At 43.8% G+C, this 21,468-nt stretch overlaps 1 long non-coding RNA gene across 1 annotated transcript; it reads left to right on the top strand.

Annotated features, from left to right (window-relative positions):
• The first annotated feature begins 1,231 nt into the window (after positions 1 to 1,231).
• On the top strand, positions 1,232 to 21,041 carry LOC139044752 (uncharacterized). The gene is made up of 4 exons (XR_011501825.1): positions 1,232 to 1,381; positions 2,001 to 2,179; positions 15,839 to 16,104; positions 17,300 to 21,041. It is a non-coding gene; the product is annotated as an uncharacterized lncRNA (long non-coding RNA).
• The last annotated feature ends 427 nt before the right edge of the window (positions 21,042 to 21,468 follow it).

The raw sequence follows: 21,468 nt of genomic DNA, 5'->3' as shown, positions 1-21,468 counted from the left end.
CCCAGGTGGCGCCTGCGCTCGAGGGAGGGACTGCCCGAGGCCGGGGACGCGAGAGGCATCGCTGGGCGCGAGGGGTCTGACTGGCACCAAGCGTCTCACCAAGCTCGGGCCCGCGGCTCGGACGGTCTTCTGCAGATCAGCATGTTTGAGACCACTCACCGAAGAGTGAAAGGATAGCAACGGTCTTGTGAGTCTTTTATCATCGGGCTCAGAAAATTCGCTTTGAAATCCACGGACACTGCAATTAGAGAAAGCTCTACTTTCTACTACTATAAAAATTGGCTAAAGCAAATCCATGCCAAATTAACCTTAACTTTTAAATTGGACTAGCCAAATACATCTTAAAAGCTTTACTATTTTGCAAGCCCTTTGAACCAAGAAATTCCAGTTCTAGGAATTTATTCAAGGAGAATTGTGGTGGATGTGTGCAAACATTTAGCTACACGGATGTCAACCGCGGCACTGCTTCTAATCGCAGGAACAAAGGTAAACTGTAGATGACCTATTGTTCACTTGGGTCTTGTCTGGGCGCAGGTATGATGCATTTGTGCAAGAGAATATGGTGAGCCTTTTGGATATGATGTAGAACACTACTGAAAATACATGAGAAATGTTTAGTGTATAATGCTAAAAAGAGAAGATCTTACAACAGCACATACTCCACGATGCCACTTTGTCTGTTTTGTTCTGGCGTGTATAGACACAGATAAACAACTGGAAAGATTTACACAAAATTGTAACAATGATATCTTTGGATAATGAGATTACGTGTGATTTTTATTTTGCCTTATTGTATTTTCTAAATTTTCTACCATAAACATTTATTACTTTTATAAGAAAAATGTTAATTTTAAATATCTAAGTTTTTATAATCAAATATTGGGAACAAAGGGTACATTGGAAGCAATCTCAAAAATTACTACTTTACAGCTTAGTCGTAGAGAAAGGGATAACTTTGGTCGTGGTTCTCCTATTTGGTAGCTCTGTTACCTCAAGGAAATCACTTAGTCTTACGAACCTCGGCTGCCTCTGACTGGTGTAGAGGAAAGTATCACTTACTGCAGCTGATAGTAGCATCTACTGTAACAGTGAAGCAGGATGTCGTGTAAGAAAGTGCTTGCTAAATTGTAAAGCAGGATTAACAAAGTATTTCTCCCTTTGACATTCAAGTTAAATAAGACACATCACACAGAGATACAGGAAGGGTCTGTGGTTAAAGTTGTCATCACCCGTTATTCTGTGGAGGAATTTCTCTGCAACACAGCACTCGGTTACAATCTCCCTTGCTGTTTGAGCTCACTAGGTCTGCACGTGTGTCTTGTTTACCATTAGCTGGCTGCGTGGTCTCCAGGACATCAGTTTCCTACCAAGAGGTTGTAAGGTAAGCATCATATTAGGTTTACAGGTTTCCTACCAGGCTTGTTTCTACAAGAAACTGATGGTCTCTAGGCTTTTCCCAGCTCTAGTATTCCATGATTCAGGGAGAGTATGTTTTCTTGGGCAGAGCCAAGCCACAGGAGGTCCATCAAAATGGGGAAAAATAGGAGTCAGACTTCTCCACTTTGAGGAGATTGCTGTCCGGGCTGGTTATATTTCTGGGCGAGGAGAGATTCAAGGATTTGGGTGACATATTATATCAGTGATGTAACAGGAAGCCAGGCAGACGTCCTGCTGCATTGGTGTGAGTGGTGGCTGTGGAGAATACAAAAAACGTGGGCACTGGCCTCAGCCGGCCTTCATTCCAGTCCTGACTTGATCTCACCACTTGTGTGATCTTGACAAGTTATTCCTATGTCTCGTGGCCTCAGTGTCTTTATCTTTAAACTTCAGCTGACTGTTCCCTTACATGGTTTTGGGAGAATTAGGAAGCAGTCCCGTGCCTGGACATGGTAGATGTACAGTAAACAGTAACTTTAGTTATTATTTGGGGTTCATCAGAATAAAGCAATCAGAGAATATTCTTGATTTAATCTGGTTCTTCATTTCTCCTGAGTCAACAGGATGACAGCACCATCTAAGACATGTCCTGGTCATGATTCAAGTATCCTTCGGTGATGCCCAGGTTTTCCAGGGTCGGCTTTTTAGTCACTGACTGCACTTAAGTATTCAACCATCAAATTCCAACTCTGTAGGGAAGGAGCATGTTACAATACCATGTGGCTTTAAGCAATTCCAACAGGTGAGAGCTTGTTCCTGTCTGCTTAAGACGTTTTCTGAAACTTCCCAACAATATTCCCATTTGAGCTTTCCTATAGATATTCAGAAGATGTGGAAATCCCAAATCTGTTGCCATGAACATTAGACAATGAATCGAATTTTGCCCTCATTGCTTGTCCCAAAGCTGTGAGTCGAGTGCAGAACCACGACAGCACGTTGTACTTAGTGGCCTGATGTGGAAATACAGAATATGATGTAACTTCTATTGGTCAATGAAGTTGTTGTAAGCTTTACCAGGTCACCAACGCCCAAAAGGGGCTGCACTAGCATGGGGCAGGAACAGTTCTCTTAAGAGAACAGTCAGGGTCTCCTTCTTAGCTGGGACCAGAATGACTGCACCAGCTTCCTTTCCTGTCCCTTAGCTGGGCTCTCCCAATGGTCAGGGTTTTCTCAGGGACAGCTGGGCACGTGGTCCCTTGGCACTGCAATATATGGGAATCTTGGCGTGCTGACTGAGCCCTCCACTGCCCTTAGTGAGCTAGAGAAAGGAGCCTGCCATCTATTAAATCTTTTTTGGCACTTTGGGTCAGAGATGGTGTTGAAATATATGAGAAACAGGTTGTTTAATAAAATTACATTTCATAAGGGGTGGCACCTCCCCAGAGGTGGTCTCTGCTCCAGCTGGGCGCTGAGCCCACTGGAATTTGGGGGTTGTGTATACCAGTCATATATGATATAATACATTTGGTTTTTTAACTAAACTTTTTATTTGAGATAATTGTATGTTCACATGAAGTTATAGGAAATATTACTGAGATCCTGTGCATCGTTTGCCTAGTTTCTCCCAATGGTAACATCTTGCAAAACTGTAGAACAATATCACAACTGGGATATTGACGTTGATACAGTCTGTGAAGAGACAGAGCATTTCCACATGCACGAGGGTCCCTCACGTGGCCTTCTATAGCTATGTCCCCCTCGTTTCCACCACCGCCCCTTCATTACCCCCTGGCAACCACCACACATTTGTATAACTTTGTCCTTTCAAAAATGTCATGTAAATGGAATCATACAGCATGGAATATTCTGGGGTTGGCTTTCCTCACTTAGCATAATTCTCTGGAGGTGCATCCAGGTTGTTGCCTGTATCTCTGGTTTATTCCTTTTTTATTGCTGAGTGGATTTCCATGGTGTGGTTGGAGCAGAGTTGGTTAAACTATTTACCTGGTGAAGGACATCTGAGTTACTTCCAGTTTGGGGCTTTTATAGATGAAGCTGCTGTAAACATACATGTATAGGTTTTTATGTGAACACAAGGTCTCATTTCTCCAGGATAAATGCCCAGAAGTACAATTGCCGGGTCATATGGGAGTTGCATGTTTTGTTTTTTTAAAAAACTGCTAAGCTGTTTTCCAGAGGGGCTGGCCCGGTTTACGTCCCCCCCAGCAGTCTCTGAGTGATCCACGTTCTCCACATCCTCATCAGCATTTGGTGTTGTCACTATTTTTTGTGTTCGTCATTTGATAGGTGTGTAGTAATATCCCATTGTGGTCTTAATTTGCATTTCCCTGATGGCTAGTGATGTTGACCATCTTCTGGTGGCTTCTTTACCGTCTGTACGTCCTCTTCAGTGAAATGTCTGCTCACACCTTTTGACCATTCTCTAACTAGACTGTATTTTTCACTGTTGAGTTTTGAGAGTTCATGATATATTCTAGATGCTAGTCTTTTGCTGGATATGTAGTTTGCGGATATTTTCCTCCTCATCTTTAGTTTGTCTTTTCATTCTCTTAACAGGGATTCTTGCAGAGCCGAGTTCTTCATTTTAATGCAACGCAGTTACCAGTTCCCCTTTTCTGGACCGTTGCTTTGGGTATTAAGTCTAAGGAGTCTCTGCCTAGTCCTAGGTCCCAAAGATTTTCTCCTATTTTATTCTAAAAGTTCTATAATTTTTTGTTTTACATTTATGTCTGTGCTCCATCTTAACTTATTCATTTTTGTAAGAGGTGAGGAACTCAGGTTGAGGTTCCTTATTTTGTTCCTGTGGATGTCCAGTTGTTCCAGCTCCACTTCTTGAAAAGGCTGTCCTTCCTCTCCTAAATTGCTTTGGCACCTTTATGAAAAATCAGTTGGAGGTCTATTTCTGGGTTCTCTCTTCTATTCATTTATCTATGTGGCCAGCACCTCACTGTCTTCATCATTGTCGCTATGTAATGTCTTGAAATAGGTATACTGATTCCTCCTATTACGTTTTCTTTTTCAAAATTGTTCTAGCTCTTCTAATTCCTTTGCCTTGCCATCTACATTTTAGAGAAATCTCGTCTATATTTACAAAAAATATTGCTGGGATTTTGATAGGAATTGCATTAAACCCATGCATCAATTTGGGGAAAATCGACATATTTCCTATGAGTCTTCCAGTCCCTGAATACAGTACGTCTCTCTATTTTTTAAGATCGTCATTGATTTTTTTTTAAGATTTTATTTTTTTTCCTTTTTTTTTTTTCCCCAGAGCCCCCCAATACATAGTTGTATATTCTTCGTTGTGGGTCCTTCTAGTTGTGGCATGTGGGACGCTGCCTCAGCGTGGCTTGATGAGCAGTGCCATGTCCGCACCCAGGATTCGAACCAACGAAACACTGGGCCGCCTGCAGTGGAGCGCGCGAACTCAACTACTCAGCCACAGGGCCAGACCCTCGTCATTGATTTTTTTAATCAGCATTTTGTAGTTTTCATCATACAAGACTTGTATATGTTTTGTTAGATTTAACCTAAGTATTTTATATTTTTTGTGGTTGTAAATGGTATTATATTTTTTGAGATTTTTTCCAGCTTTATTGATATAAAATTGACACATAACACTGTGTAAGTTTAAGGTGTACACTGTGATAATTTGATACACATATACATTGCAATGTGATTATCACAAAAAGGTTAGTTACCACATCTATCACCTCACGGAATTACAATTTTTTTATGTGTGGTGAGAAGATTTAGGACCTACTCTCTTAGCAGTTGTTAACTGTGGTCACCATGCTGAATATTAGATCCCCAGACTCATTGCAGTTACCTTATAACTGGAAGTTTATATACTTTGACCAACATCTGCCCATTTCCCCGCGCCCCCGCCCCTGCCCCAGCCCCTGGCAAACACCATTCTACTCCCTGTTTCTATGAGTTCAGCTTTTTTTAGATTCTATACATAAGTGAGGTGATACAGTATTTGTCTTTCTGTTATTTCACTTAGCATAATGCCTTTAAGGTTCATCCATGTTGTCACAAATGACAGGATCTTCTTCTGTCTCATGGCTAACGAATACTCCGTTGTGTGTGTGTGTGTGTGTGTGTGTGTGTGTGTATAAACGCATTTTATTTATCCATTCATCCATCGATGGACACAGGTTGTTTCCACGTCTTGGCTATTGTGAATAATGCTGCAATGTACATGGGAGTGCAGATGTCTCTTCAAGATAGTGATTTCATTTCCTTTGGATATATACCCAGAAGTGGGAATTCTGGATGTTATAGTATTTCTATTTTCAATTTTTGCGGAATCTCCATACTGTTTTCCATAGTGGCTGCACCAATTTACATTCCCAGCAGCAATGCACAAGGGTTCCCTTTTCTCCACATCCTTGCCAACATTTGTTATTTCTTGTTTTTTTGATGATAACCATTCCAAGAAGTGTGAGGTGATATCTCACTGTGGTTTTTATTTGCATTTCCCTACTTAATGATGTTGAACATCTTTTCATGTACCCATTAGTTATTTGCATTTCTTCTTTGGAAGAATATCTATTCAGATCCTTTGCTCTATTTTTAATCAGATTATTTGTTTTTTTGCTATTGAGTTGTATGAGTTCCTTATATATTTTGGATAGTAACCCTTTATCTGATAGATGGTTTGCAAATATTTTCTCCCATTCTGCAGGCTGCCTTTTCATTTTGTTGATTGTTTCTTTTGCTGTGAAAAAGCTTTTTAGCTTGATGTAGTCCCGCTTGTTTATTTTTGCTCTTCTTGCTTATGCTTTTGGTGTCATATCCAAAAAAATCATTGCCAAGACCAATGTCAAGGAGCTTTTCCCCCTATATTTTCTTCTAGGAGTTTTACAGTTTCAGGTCTTACATTTAAGTCTTTAATCCATTTTGAGTTAACTTTTGTGAATGTTGTAAGCTAGGGGTCCAATTTCATTCTTTCACAGGTAAATACCCAGTTTTTTCAACACTATTTATTGAAAAGACTATCATTTCCTCATTGAATGTTCTTGGCTCCCTTGTCAAATATTAGTTAACTGAATATGCATGCGTTTATTTCTGGGCTCTTGGTTCTGTTCCATTCATTGATGTGTCTGTTTCTATGCCAGTCATAAATGGCATTATAGTTTAAATTTCCATGTCCATGTACTCTTCACTAGTGTATAGAAATACAATAAGTTTTGTATGTTTATCCTGCATTCTTGCTGAGCTCACTTATTAATTCTATTTTTTGTAGATTCCTTGGGATTTTCTACATAGGAAATCATGTCATCTGAAAATAGGGCCAATTTATTTCTTCCTTTCTGATCCGTATGCCTTTTATTTCCTTTGTTGCTTATTGCACTGGCTAGGGCTTCAGTACTACATTGAAGAAGGGGGTCAGAGTGAGCATCTTTGCCTTGTTTCTGATATTAGGGCAAAAGCATTCAGTCTTTCACCACTAACTATAATGATGGCTGTCGGTTTTTGTAGAAGCTCTTTATCAAGTTGAGGAAGTTTTCCTTTCTTCTTATTTTTCTGAGTTTTTATCATGAATGAGTGTTGAATTTTGTTAAATGCTTTTTCTATACCAATTGATATAATCATGATACTTCTTCATTAGCCTGCTAATATGGTAGATTATGATTGATTTTCAAATATTGAACCAGGCTTGCATCCCTGGAATAAACCCTACTTGTCATAGTGTATAATTCTTTTTTATATTTCTGAATTTTATTTGCTAATATTTTGTTGAGGATTTTTGCATCTATATTGATGAAAGATATTGACTTTTAGTTTTCTTGGGGTTTTTTGTGTTAATTTTGTCTAGTTTTGGTAGCAGGTTAATACTAGCTTCATACAATGAATTGGGAAGCGTTCTTTCCTTTTCTGTTTTCTAGAAGAGATTGTGTAGAATTGGTCTTAGTTTTCTTCTAAGTATTTGGTAGACTTCTCCAGTGAAACCATTTGGGCTTGGAGATTTATTTGTTGGAAGTTTTAAAATTACAAATTTGATTTCTTTAACAGGGGGTATTGACATTCTGTGTTCCATATTGGCTGAGTTGTAGCAGTTTGTATTTTTCAGGAAATTGGCCCATTTTGTTTAAGTTGTCAAATTTATATGTGTAGAGGTATTTGTAGTATTCTCTTGTCATCTTTTGATGTCTACAGGGTTTTCAGTGACATCCCCTTTTCATTCCTGATCATTGATTTTTAGTTTCCAAATGTTTGGTGATTTCCTGTTATCCTTCTTTTATTGATTTCTACATTAATTCCATTATTGTCAGAGAATACATTTTATACAATATATCTGGGCTTAATAAGAGAAACAGAACCATTAGCATATATATATGTATATGCTTATATTTATTTTGTTTATATTTATCTAGGTAGCTATATTATAAATCTATGTTGTTGACTATATATTTTTATATAGCTTTTTTAGCGGATGCTCTAAATATTACATTATATATACAACTTCTCACCGCCCACCGGTGTTGTCACCAGTTTGAGTGACGTATAGAAACATTACCTCCCTTTATGTCCCTGTACTTACCTACATTTATGTTGTATTTATCTTAAACATTTCCTTTACGCACATTTAGAACCACATCAGAGAGTGTTATCCTGTTTGCTTCAACTGTCAAACATAATTCAGAAAACTCAAGAGAAGGAAAGTCTATTATATTTACCTGTATTTTTGCTTATGATTTTTTTCTTCTTTCTTAATGTCCCAAGATCCCTTCTTTTATCATTTCCCTCTTTATTCCTTCTGGTTTCTGTGGTTTCTGGTGAGAAGTCTGCTGTCATTGGAAATGTTCTCCTCTATAGGTAAGGTTTTGTTTGTCTTCTGCTGTTCTCAATGTTTTTTCTTTGCTTTGTTTTCAGAAGTTTGACTATCATGTGTCTGGATGTAGATTTCTTTGGGGATTCTAGGTGATGCTCACTCAGCTTCTTGAATCTACAGATTTATGTCTTTTACCAAATTTGGAAAGTTTTCATCAATTTTTTGTAGTCTTTTTTCAGCCCCACCCTCTTTCCCCTCTCCTTCTGCAGCTCTGAGGACAGGAATATTAGATCTTTATTTACAGTTCTACAGGCCCTTGAGGCTCTGTTTTTTCTTTTTCCAGTCTGCTTTCCCTCTCTTATTCCGATTGGACGCTTTCTGTGGAGTGGTCCCTGAGTTCACCGGTTCTTCCCTCTGTCCCCTCCGTTCTGTTGTTGAGCCTGTCCACTGGACTTGATGGTGGTTCTTGGCCATTTTATTTTTCATTTCTGAACTTCCATTTGATTCATCTTTATATTTTCTTTTTCCTTGTGGAGACTTTCTCTTTTTTATTTGTTTTAAGCATGCTCATAATTGCTCACTACATCATTTTTATTACGGTGCCTTTAAAAATCTCGTCAGATAATTCTGACGTCTCTGTCATCTCCAAGTTGTCCTCTATTGGTTGTCTTTTGTCATTCAGTTTGAAATCTTCCTGGTTCTTGATATGAGTGATTTTCTATTAAAACCCAGACATTTAGGGTATTATGCTATGAGACTCTGGACCTTATTTAAACATCTGTTTTAGCTGCCTGTGAAACTACTCTGGCAGGGGAAGTGGGGGTATTGCTTTTATTAGACACCCAGGTTCCCCTCTTGGCCTCTACTGACACCCGAGATGGGGGTGCTCCTCGTTCCTGCCGGGTAGTGAGAGTTTTGCTCCCCACTTGGCCTCCACTGAGCCCGGGTTAGTGGGCGTCAGAGTGCCTCCTACTGTGCTTCTCTGACACCACTGGGGATAGTGACCTTGATCCCTCTGGACAGTGGTCCTGACTCCCTCCTTGGCCTTCCCTGGCACCGTCCTGTCACAGGGGTTGGGGCGCCTCATTACAGCGGGTGAGAGTAGATATCTAGGCTCTCCATTCAGCCTGGACTATTGTGGGAGGGATGGGACCACAATTTTTTTCTGTGGTTTTTTGCTGGAGTAGAGCAGTTATTGTCTAAAAGTTCTCTCTTCTTCTGCGTTACCCCATCCTGGTCCACCATGGGAGAGAGCCAACTTTTGTTGGGGCTTTTTTTAGTCTGTGCCTGTTGGTGTTTCCAGTGGCCAGCCTCTTCAGCTCCCAGTCTAGGATAGATGAGGCCAAAAGAGGACCTGGGGAACTCACCACTGCCTTGTGTCTAGGGAACAGAACTCCTTAGCAGGCTCGCCCTCTTGTCCTCACTTTTCAGAGTCCTCTGAAGTCAGCTCTCTATATAACGCCACGGCTCTCAGCTGCGCTGGGTGGGAGGAAGACGGAGAAGAGTGTCTACTCGATCTTCCTGGAAGCGGAAGCCATGGTTTACTTTTAACAAAGACTCAAATAGCACAAGTGTTCCCTTGAGCTATAACGCATGCAGTTTTAGCAACTACAAAGAACTAACGGAAGACTACAATTAGGGAAATCTTTAATCTTGAAATTAGCTAAATAAAATCATAGCGTCTGTACATTCTAATGTATAACAGGGAAAACTGAATAATTCCTGTGTAATATAGGCCCAGAATTATGGAGCCACAAGTGCTCAGTTAATATTTTAAACCAAGAGTGCAAACCGAAGTGCCTTATGAGGTACCAGAACCATCAAAATGAAATTAAGGACCCAGAGTGCTCACATATATTTTGAGTGAAAACCATCTTTCTTTCCTCCCTTCTGTTCTTTCTCTTTCTTTCCTTCTTCCTTCCTCCCTTCTGTTCTTTCACTTTTCTCTTTTTATTTTAAGACACTGATTTTTTTTTTTTTTTGCCTTCTTTTTGAGTCCTACACTGCTGCTTCCTGACTTTATCTCTGAGTCTGCCATTAGATCCAACTGATTGGATCTATCATTTAGAAAAATGTCACAAATCTATGGATTATTGTGGCCAAACCACAAGAAAACTTCAGCTCGGGTGCGTCCTCAGGCTTCCTCTGAGTGGGAACTGAAATGGCACTCCGCAGCATTTTGCTTTCTGACTTTTCTACAAACCCTGTTTAGAACAGTGTTTTCCAAACTTCATTTGCATCCTGTCTTCACAAATTAAGCCAAATTTTCATTCGACTTGTTCTAATTTTCACTTTAAATTTTTCTTACATCAACTCTTTTTTTAACCTTGTTTAAAAAAGAAAATTGTAAGAAAGAAAGAAAAGAAAAAAATTGTATTGGTAAAGTTATATCCTTTAAAAAAGAAAAAAGGCACTACAATCTCCCATAGTCAGCAAGTTCACATCTTGCAAATTTTAGAGCAAGAAAGTTCTTCGTGGTGTCCAGTCTGCCTCACCCCGACCGCTCTTCAAGTGCAGTTCTGTTGGTTTTATGAAAATAAGTTTCACCAAGGCGCTGGATACGGGACCCACGGTAGAGGACCAAATCTTAACTTTCTTCTGCCTCTCCTTTAAAATTCCTGTCTCATTTAATCACGTCTCCTTTAAAACTTATTCCCCTGCCATTTGATGAAAACTGAGCAGACCTCATGGCTTTTCTTCTCATTCTGGAATAACAAACCATCCTACAGTCTCAAATCATTAAAGAGAAGCGTCCGGTCAAAGATGATAATCAACTCTTTGATTTTCAATTGAAGACCAGACTGCTCCACCCCTTCCTTCTCCCGAGGCCAAGGCCGTGGCTGGAGGTTGCCTGGCTGGGTGGAGGGGGAGGTGGGTGGCTTCTGCTCACCTCCCTGCTCACCTTCTCCCCTGTCCTAGCCACTTATGCCAACCCAGCCATGTGACAGAGGGGCAAGATAGGCCAGGAAAGTGGGTTGAACAGTCCCTCTTTGGTCACTGGCTTTGAGCTCTCTGGCACTAGCAGGTGACTGACTCTCACACTTTCTGAGACTCCCATCCCTGAGCACCTCCCCCTTGCAACCCTCCCCTCTGGCAGCCTTCCCCTCGAGGCCCGCAGCTGGAGCCCTCTCGCTCTCTGGCTAGTCCTCTAGTGCAGGATTCCAGAGGGCTATGGTGTGTTCCTTCTCAGAGGTGGCCCACATCTGGGCCCTGTGAAACACTCATGTATCCTTCATTCTGAGAAATCAGATATGAGCCCATTCCCAACTCAGCATCACGCTCCTGAGTCTGCCATCAAAGCCACTCACCAGGCTTCTCCTGTCCGCTATGTCTCCCAAAGGACCAGACCCAAGCCCATCCTATCTTAGGCTCTGGGTCCTGTGACCAGTTCCTCCGCCTCCCCTCCTAAAGTTCAGTGAAGGCAGGAGCACCCCTGCCTTGGAGCGAGTGGGGATCACAGGGACCCACAGGTCTCCTGAAGTGGAAGCTCCCTGCAAACCCTTCCTCTTCCTCTCCTTCACACTCTTTCCCCTCATGGGCCTCAGTCTGGCTGAAAGGGTCCAAGAATCACAGAGCCAATTCCTAATTTTCTTTTTTCCGTTAGGAAATCAGCAAGTGACGATCTGGTACCCCACTTTGCAATTTCACGTCTACATTTTCCTCGTTCAAAACTATAATGGTAACACCCAGAACAGGAGAACAGCAACTTTTTGTCCCCCTATTTACTGGCATTTCAGGACTGTCATGAAATCTTGCTCTGGCCTAATCTTTCAGAAGCCAAACGATCCCAATTCTTAGAGCCAGTCCCTTCAAGTCCTTTAATAATTTTAATTTCTCTCCTCTAATTTCTCTAGTTTTACCACATTTCAAATAATTTGTGCATCAGAGAAATGAACACACAGGATGCGTGCATGATTTCTATGGTTTTGTTTTACTTCTATTTCATTTACTATTTTTAGTAGGTGATACCTTCATATATTTCAAAATCCAGCAGTTACCAAAGGGTCTACAGTGACGGTGTCTTCCCCATTCTTGTCCCAGGGCCGCCCAGCACCATCCCCACCCCCAGGAGCGAGTACCTACAAACAGTTCCTTGAGAGCCTTGCGGCAACACTGTGCACACACAGCAATTGTGTCTTTATGTTGTGTCCCCCACTCACCCTCACACTTTCTTCTTTCTCACATAAATAGTGGAAACTTTTCCCTTGCTTTTTTCCCTTGTAAGAAGATCTTTGAGCTCCTCCAGATCAGAAAAGAACTTCTTCATTCTCTTCTGCAGTTGCATTTTAGTCCTTCGGCTGTGCACCCCACAGCTGATTTAGCCAGTCTCTTATTCTTGAACATTTCCACCTCTACCACAAATAATGCTGCAAGGAATAATCTAAATGCATCACTTGGTTCATGTGAGAATATGCCTACAGGACAAACTCCTAGAAATGGAATAGCTGGTCAAAGCATGTGTGCAGTTATCATTCTCATGATGTTGCCAAATTGCTTTCCACTGGAGCTGTACCAGTTAAGCTCTCCCCAGCAATGGAGGGGAGCACCCGGTTCCTCACACTCGCCCCCCAGGCAGCGCCACCGAACTTCCCAGTCTTTGACAATCTGATCGGTGACATACAGAATCTCACTTGAGTGAGGCTGAGCAAATAAGGTTCACACCTTTCAGTCACTTGTATTTTCTTATCTTGTAGACTGTTTTGCAAGAGGTATTTGAATGCTTAGCTGGACAGGTCTGAAGATGGGGGAAGGATTACTTCAATGGCCACACAGGTGAACGGTAGGAGATCCTGGCACAGAGAAGGGACCAGGGCTTAACACCATGAGGCTGTGGAACCCCTGCAGCAGGAAGCATGGGCTGCCTGCCCAAGCACGACACAGAGGTGGACCGTGGGCACTGCAGCCGGGGCGCGGGTACAGTTCCTAGGCCACGTCTCCTGGGCAGGCAAATTCTGAGATAGCTAATGATTTCAAGGAGAGAATTATTAGCAGATATTCTGCTCCAGCTGAACACAGCAATTAGGAAATCACAACCAAGCAAAATATCTTGAAAATATTTAGTACCCCTCCCCCATAAGACTTTATAGTCTATCAGCATTAAGACATCTGGTCTTGCAGTTACTGAATCTAGGGAGGGAAATATGTGTAGATAGGCAGATGATAGATAGATACAGAGGTGTGTGAGTATACATACATATAGACTATATGCTATATTTAATATATATATCACATACGTTATATGCATAAGTATCTTGCACCTTTATAACAGTAGCTGTAATTTGTCCCGTGAGTTAGCTCAACCATTGATTGTTTGATGGTAGGATTGTATCAGCTATTTAAAAAGTTATATAGAACAAACAGCTATGAAAACAAAACAAACAAGCAAAAAACATTTCTGTCAGTGGTGGGGCGTGGGAGCCCTTTTGCTATAACAGGAATTTGTTTACAAATGTAGAAAAGTCACTGATTGAAGATCTTAAGCAGTGGGCAAATTTACTTAAACTTTTTTTCAGTGTATTTAAAAGGTGGACTTTTAATTTTCCAATTTGCTCATAAATGTATGCACTACTTGCAAGGCTTTGAAATTAGACATGCAGAAGAATTTCCTTCCAAGTCAGTTTCACTCCTTTCACTGATCTCTGGGCAAGCTGACTCCCGAATAACTGGACGTCTCTTCAGGGGAGCATATGTGATTGCCTACCAGATGGGCATTGATAACCCCAGAGGCCAGTACTGATTGCAGATGTGGCTCCTTCGAAACTTGGAGACCTCTGGGCCAGTGGAAGCTGAAAGGTGTTTGATGAACGCTTTGCCATGTGGTGTGAGATGACCGGAGGGCAGCACCTGAAACTGTCTGGCCCTGAGTCCAGCAGGGAGAGGAGGTCTGGGAGCCACGTGCATCCAGTTAAGAATGGGAATAATCACAAAACAATATTAACTTTAGAAATGAGATGAAAGCCCATGTGCGCTAGCTTTCACACAGAAGGGGAGACCCCATGAACCTCTGAGCCCCTTCAGCACTGCTTTTAGATGGAAATGATTCTGTTGAATACTGACACAAAGGGAAGACAGAAACGCAGCGAAGAGCCTGAGCGGGGAACAATTACATGCAAGTAGGTTACATGAAAATACAGTCTCAAGTGTATGATATCTTGTGAATATTAATTAAGGAAATTATTCTCAGAGCAGCCAGTGTTTAAAACAAGATCTAATCTCTGCTGAGTGGGCCCGCCATTCTCTCGCTCAATGTTTAACTTCAAAGGGCTTTGGAGTTGGGGCAAATGAGATTATTATTACTTCAATCTAGAGAGGGAACCTATTCTAACCAATTTGGGAGTAAATTCTAGAATTACGCATAGCAGTTAATACAAAGAAGAAAAGAATATCCCACACTCACGAATGTCTACATGTGAAAATGTTTCCCAACCTTTTTCCTCTGCTCTACTTCAGCCCCCTATAAAAACTGCACATTTCAAATACAGAACTGGAGAACGATATGGGCCAGCTGAAGGTATAATTCTATCAAACTGTCCTTCGACTGGGGACCATTAGAAATAATACTATTGCTGTTAACAATAGCTACCACTTACGCACATCTGTGTGTCGGGCGCTAAGTGTTTTCCTTATATTAGCTCATTTAACCCTTATGAGAGTCATGGGAGGTTTTGCATGGTAAACAGACATGGAGAGCTAAGTGTGTTAGCTTGCCGTAACAAAATACCACAGACTGGGGGGCTTAAACAACAGAAATTCGTTTTCTCACTGTTCTGGATGCTGGAAGTGTAAGATCAAGAAGAAGATGAAGGTGTGAGCAGGGCGGGTTTCTCCTGAAGCCCCTCTCCTCGCTTGCAGATGGCGCCTTCTCCCGTGTCCTCACCGGGTGTCCTCCTTGTGCACACCCCTGCTGTCCCTCTGTGGGGCTGAATTTCCTTCTCCTATAAGGACGCTGGTCACATTGGATTAGGGCCCACCTTACTGGCCTCATTTTAACGTAATCACTTCTTTCAAGGTCTTATTTCCTAATACAGTCACATTCTGAGATCTGGGGATTAGACCTTAATACGTGGATTTTTTCGGGGGAAGGGGAAACCCAAGTCAACCCATAACAGTGTAGTAACTGCCCCATGCTCTCACAACAGGTCAGACGTGGAGCTGGATCTGAACCCAGCAGCAGAGTCGGAGGCTTAGCCGTCAGGCGGTATTGCCCCGTAGTCACAGCTGGCAAGAGAAAAGGGGATCTTTGTGTGTTTCACTCAGAATAACGGTCTGATGAATTGTACAACTCAGGGTGCGAGGATAAAGGCAGGACGTTGAAAAACCAAAAAGCAAGTGTCTTATTAGACGGGACGGTAAAATTGAATCACATCACAGGTTATCAAGGACGTCTATAGGAATTTGACAGATATGTATTTTTTTTTAAAGTTTGGGGAAAGATAACTAGTTAGCTAATGTGAGAATTTTAGCTGTTGGTGGAATCAGCTTTCCTGCCCCAGTGTAAGCAGATGCTGGGGAAGGATGGTCCTGTGGGTCCCGGTGCTGGGTGGATACCGTTTCCGTGGCACGAGAGATGCAGTGGGGGTGGGGACAGAATGGCTGCAGATGTGGACTGGACGGGGAGAAGAGCACATGTGTCCATGGGGCTCCCTGACCGTCCCTTAGGCTGCCGTGGTGCCTCAGTGAGTGTTGGAGGTAAGAGGAAGCGTGTTCTGCCAGTTTGGGATCAACCTGAGGCCCAGAAAATTGAGACTGCACCCTTCAGAGCTGGCCTCATCACCTGCCACTCGCCCTGCACACCAGCCCAGCAAGGCCGCTCCTGGTTTTCCAGATGTGCTGTGCAGGGTCCCACTTGCATGCCTCTGGCAACCTGTCCCCCGAGCCATGAATGCGCTGCATCACCACCAGCACCTCTGCCGCGCCTCCAGCAGGTAAACTCTCCTCATGATTTCTGACAATCTCCCACCTTGGAAACTGAGATGGTCCCTTCCTTCACTGTCCTGTTGATCGTTAACATTTTGCTCCATTCCAGCACTTTTTGTTTATTATATGTTTCTACATCTCTCTCCTTCACTTAACGAGATGGTTGAAAACATGAGCCATGCTTTCTATGTTTTTCTATCTGCTGGCTCCTGACATGGTGCCAGGCACATCATAGGCAAACAATTGTAGAATGGATGTTCATCTCAGAGAAACCTGCAGTCCCAGGTTATGTTTCCTTTGGTCTGCACACTACTGAAAAATATGAATATGTGGTCAATGTTTATAACTTCATAGATTTCACAGAAAAAAAATGGGTTATTGGCTTCTCTTTAAACATCAAAAGATCTGGCCATGCTAGGCTTGAATTCCCGCACACAGTGAGTAGAAATTGAGTAGTGGCAGTCCCCTTTGGGCATGATGCTCACAGGGCAGTGTGCCCCAGCCTCTGCCCCACCCTCTGCATTTTTGTTTCACGTCCTCCCCTCTTCACTCATTTATGAAACCCACTTGACCCTTTTTTGTGCCCCGATCCCGTTAGACCAGGTCATCAGACCCTCCTCTCTTTTTCATGGCCATTCCCAGCATGTGTGCTGCACTGGTTCCATCATCCAATTTTTGCTGCCCCCGCATCTCACCCCCACAGTCTATTCTGAAAAGGCCAGAGAGGTGGGAGGAGGATGCTTCTTTTGGTCCATGGAAAGGGAGCTAAAGGAAAGCTCTGTCTTCTTCGGGCATATCAGGTGTTGGCCCTGGTGAGGGGCAGGATACAGGCTGGGATGGGCGAACCAGCCAGCTGGGATGGCAGCCCCTATATCTCAGCCAGCAAACACCTTCTTGGAGCCCAGTTTGCATAAGACAGTCCCACTGACCACATTAGAGCCACAGGGGACTCGTTACCTCTGGAACTTCCTCTCTGCAACAGTAGCACCCTGTTTAAGGGAACCAAGAATGGAATATGATCATCTCATATATATGCTGCCATGAGGTTTCAGACGACTGTACTGGCATGAGCTTTCAACACTGAAAAAATAAATCAGAACTCTCTGGAAATAAGAGCAGCACTGTGTCCTGGAACGCAAAGAATAATAATCCCCGGCCATCAGTTGTCCAAGCTGAAAACAGCTTCTTCCTCTCTCTTTGCAGTGCCTGGGAGGACATGGCACAGACCCTTAGCCCAGGAGCAATAAGAGCCCTGGCCAGGGACACAGAAGAGGCTGCTCCCACCGCTGCTCAGATGCCAGGGAAGATGGGGACTTTTCCTTTACAAAGGCTGAGAGTCACTTCCTATGTGTTCAAGTGAAGCACATTTTGGGAAGACAGATTGTGCTGCATGAGCCCCAGATATCTGGACTCAAAGGGAACCTTCAAACCCAGATCTGGGGGATCCACAAGATTACGAACTATGAACCACGTATGGAGAATGTACGTGTTCAGAAGCCCATGAAGCCTTCTGCACGCATGGCCTCCCAACACTCTGAAGCAGGAGGCACCATCTTTTCACCCGCTTTACGGATGGTGGTGCTGCAGCTAAGCAGGTGAAGCCAGGCCGCGAAGGAAGGCCACGAGGACGATGAGCAGCACATCACCATCTGAACCCAGGTCTACTGTCTGACCCCAAAGCCCCAGCTCCTAGCTATCACCCTGTCACCTCCCCATTCATTCGCTTACTTCACAAATAGCCACTGGGCACCTCCTCTGAGCCAGGCCCTGTTCTGGGTGCTGGGAATACAATGAACAAATTGGATAAGAATCCTGCCCTCAGTCAAAGAGGTCACGTTCCGCCCAGCGTGGGCTGCAACATGTGGAGTCTATGCTCCACGGTGGTGAAGGCTCTTCCCGGGGAGGCCTTACTTCTGGAGCACCCAGGGCAGACGTGAATCTGGGGAGAGGCGGGGGCTTAGCTGCTGTCTGTGCATTTTTAAAGGAAACTCGAGAGGCTGAAAAAGTTCCTTCTGAACTTGAAAACGACGTTGGGGTATGTTCTATCCGTTTCTCCTGGAGGGAAAAAAATCCCCCAATTTTAATTCCCTTCTGAACTCGGCCACATGTTGAGATAAGGAGGGTGGGGCTATAAATCAACTCAGCTCCCTTGGGAGAAAAATTATAGTAATAAGCTTTTAAAAAATGATGATAATAATACGCTATATGATTTCAAAGTGACTCACCACCACTCCCCCCTTTTTTTGACAACTGAAATTGATTTTGAAAGGAAAGGCTGTGGAGATTTTCATAGAATACAATCCAGACGTTCTAAATCTAAACCCTCTCACCAAAGAGACTGCAGATCTGGGGAGCCTGGGCTCGGTTGATAATGCCCTACTCTGTGCCCGACACACTATACCCACCGCCACATGTCACTCAACATGCCTGAGAGCTCACAGAAGGAGGGAGTACAGATGGAATGATATGAAGAGTGAAATCAATACAGCTTTCTTCTACATTTCCCAATAGTCTCAATAACTTCAAAGAAGCAGATATAAATATAATTAATGAGCAGAACAAACACCAAGTGGAAAATAAATCTGGACCTTGTTTTATGAGCACTGCTAGAATGAGATTTAGAATTGCAGGGATGTTTGCTGGCCAACCCGACTGCTCACTCATTTCCAAATAGTGTAGCATCTTAGAGCAATGGAAGCCGATCCGCCTGGGCGCCCCTTCAGAGAAACACTTGCTGGAACCACTTGGTACCCAGCTAAACAGAGCCCTTGTACTCTGATGCACTCAGCTGAGTTAAAATTTATGTTTGAGTCAGTATGAGATGAATCCTCCAAAAAGCTCTCCATGTGGCTGCTTCTACAAGCTAATCCTGCTCTAAAATATGGATAGTCTTAGGAAACTGACCAAACTGGATAACAACAATGCTCAGAGGAAATTCACACTTCTATTTGGAAAAGAAATAAGAGCTCTCGCTAGAGATTGGGCGAAAAAGCTACGAAAAAAACATGGCATTGGCTGTCATTCTAACTCTGTCTCTAATTGTGTGGCATCCTCGTGGAAATTCCTCAAAACTTCTGGTCCTCAGTTTCCTCATCAACAGTGGTAACAATGATAATAATAATACAAGTATATTCATTGGGTGTTCACTGTGTATTAGACCAACCCTGTTCTGAAAGGTTCATACAATTATCTCTTTGAACTATCACAACTGCCCAAAGAGGTATTGGCTATTACACCCCCTTTTTATAGATGAGGAAATGGAGGGTCAGAGAGCTGCAATGACTAGCCCATGCTATTAAGAATGTGAAAGCTGGCGCTTTAGGTGAAGTGTTCTGACTCCAGAGCTTCCATTCTTAACCAGTGTTTTCTTAGGGCAGCAGCCAGGTGGCCTCAGGTAGTAGTTCACTCATACAGCCCTGGCTGCTTGATTTACTCTGTGATGTCAGCTTCCTGGTCTCTGAAATGACCGTAATGATACTTTCCCACCTTGTGTTCTGAACTTAGTATACCTGAACTTAGTATATTTGTCCTGTAAAAGTCAAAAGAAGAGGAGGGGGCTGGCCCCAAGGCACAGTGGTTAAGTTCACGTGTCTGCTTCGGAGCCCGGGGGTTCACCGGTTTGGATCCCAGGTGTGGACCTACACACCGCTTGTCAAGCCATGCTGTGGTAGGCGTCTCACATGTAAAGTAGAGGAAGATGGGCAAGGATGTTAGCTCAGGGCTAATCTTCCTCAAAAAAAAAAAAAAAAATAAGAGGAAATGAATGGCAAATTGCAATCATCTCTTTATATGTGGTGGAACTGGAAGCCACTGGAAAAAAAATTGTCCTCATTTCTTCTAGGCTACCTACAGCATCATGGGTTGCAAAGACCTGGGGACACTGCTTCCTTGGCTCCTAAACCGTCCTAGCTCGTTATGGCCAATTTAAACAATTAGCCATTCAGATGTAGTCTAACAGGTCTACACAGCAAACCCAGAAGAGTGCTGGTGGTTCTTCACGAATGGAAACTGTGTGGAATCCAACCAGAGCATCAGGCCTCAGAGAGACTGTTACAAAGCTGGATCATTAACATTGACTTTCTGTTTGGGGTCAAATTCACCAGTTTGTGCTCAGTAGCGTTGGTCTCTTATTTGGCTCCGTGGACAACTCTGTTTCTAACAATTCTGCCCTCCAAGGACTGGGACACATGAATTTAGCCAGAAAATGTCCCAGCGACCAAAGAAGTCTCATTGCAAGACTTACACAGAGAGAAAGAGAAATAAAAGTTTGTTCTAGTGACTGTCACACAAGATACACGTGTCTTGGTATTCTTTCTTTTAAACCAGTTGTAAAGAGAGACATTGCAGCCTGAAGGAGTAGGACACCGACGTGTGTACATCTCGCTGCAGCCGGCTGCTCCAGCCGCTGACGGCTCCGCGGGAGGGACCGGCCGGCATTCCTCGGTCCTGGGGCAGAGACCGCAGAGCGAGGTCACGCTCCTCCCCAGGTCACGGAGAAGCAGGCCCAGGACGCAGAAGGAGCCTGCCGGCCGCCCCGCGTCTGCTCCAGCAGCGGCGACGCTGGTCCTGCCGCCCGCAAAATTAAAACCATCGGGCTAGGCCAAAGGGAGAGAAAAAGACCCGCTCACAGGAGCGAACCCTTAGTCTTTTTTATGTGGTAAGGAAATCGAAGACCTAATCAGGAGCTCTAATTGAAAGGCTGGCCAGGGGATCTCGAAGCTCCTCTTCCTGCCGTTAATTTGAGTGTTAGCCCCCTCGCGGCGCACAGCCCGGAGCGGAGGTGAGGCGTGGGGACCAGCTCCTCTGAGTCGTGAGGTCCCCTGGACGGCGGGCCGAGTGCGTCCCGCTCGAGTCCGCGGGGCTGCCGGGGGCTCCGGCCGGCCCTCGCCCGGGCTCCTTCCAAGAAGCCACCTGCAGAAGGCACGGGTGGGGCGGAAGGGGAGGGGGCAGGGAGGGATGGGGAGAGGGGTGGAGAAGACGGGAGGCGGGAGAAAATGAACCAATAGAGCGGTGGCAAGAGGTGCTACTGGGCGCTCCCAAGGACTGCCTCACGGGATTTTGCACGGCTGCTGAATGCTCCTACTAAGCGCTAAATGAAAATTCGCGGCAGTGCTAACGGAGGTACCCCCGTGGTGCACACTGCTTGCGTTCTACAAGATGAGCTTCCTTTGGCGGGAATTAAGAATGTCATCGTGTCTCCTTCGTGCTCTCACCAGTTTAAAGGCAGGGCGGAACACAGTCAGCAAAGGCTGCGAACCGATGAGGGCGCGGCTCTCGCACCTCGCTGCGCGCCTGTCTTCCCGCCATTTGGCTCTACGCTGGCTCCTGGCATCCTGGAATCACCTGTTCCTCTTCTTGCTGGACAGCTTCAG

This window comes from Equus asinus, chromosome 3 (genome assembly GCF_041296235.1).
Source record: "Equus asinus isolate D_3611 breed Donkey chromosome 3, EquAss-T2T_v2, whole genome shotgun sequence".
Classification (NCBI taxonomy): domain Eukaryota; kingdom Metazoa; phylum Chordata; class Mammalia; order Perissodactyla; family Equidae; genus Equus; species Equus asinus.
Note: the sequence above shows the minus strand (reverse complement) of the source record. Positions and strands in the feature narration are given on the sequence as shown.